Genomic DNA, 728 nt, shown 5'->3' with positions numbered 1-728 from the left:
GGGGGGGTGGGGGGGGGGGGGGGGGGCAGCAGGGAATGGGAGATTCTCTGTTTACCAGAGCACCCCTTGGAATAACCAGGATCAACGGCCACAAGCTGATAGACAAAAGATTTAGGTTGGACATCAGAAAGAACTTTTTTGCAGTTAGGGTTGCCATGGAATGGGCTTCCAAGCGAGGTGGTGCTCTCCCCTGCCTTGGGGGTCTTCAAGAGGAGACTGGACAAACACCTGGCTGGAGTCACACGACGCCAGCACTTTTTCCTGCCATGGCAGGGCATCGGACTCAATCTGTTGAGGTCCCTTTTGACCCTAGCATCTATGAATCCAGAAATCTATGAATCCTTGGAGGTTTTTAAGCCCCAGCTTTTCAAAGCCCTGGCTGGAATGATCTAACTGGGGATGGTCCTGCTCTGAGCAGGGGGTTGGACTAGATGACCTCCTGAGGTCCCTTTCTCCTGTCCCTATAGGCACCCTGTCTTCTACTCCTCAGTTTTGATGAAAAACTTATGTTTTTGCTCCATGAGGCATCACAAACATGATTATACAGGAGGTCTCTGAACTCCTGTTTCCAGTGGAGAGGTACTTTTTTTTTTACAGAAGGTTTCCTACATATTAAAAGTAAACTAACTTCCTGCACCAAAAAATTAGATTAGCATGGTGAAAATTAGAGTTGATCCATCAAGGTCAACAGAAATAAGAAGAGAAAAAGAATAGCTGCAGGCCAGAGG

The sequence above is a fragment of the Alligator sinensis genome, unplaced genomic scaffold (assembly GCF_000455745.1).
Source record: "Alligator sinensis unplaced genomic scaffold, ASM45574v1 scaffold809_1, whole genome shotgun sequence".
NCBI classification, from domain to species: domain Eukaryota; kingdom Metazoa; phylum Chordata; order Crocodylia; family Alligatoridae; genus Alligator; species Alligator sinensis.
The sequence above is the reverse complement of the archived record's forward strand: the minus strand, read 5'-3'. Positions refer to the sequence as shown.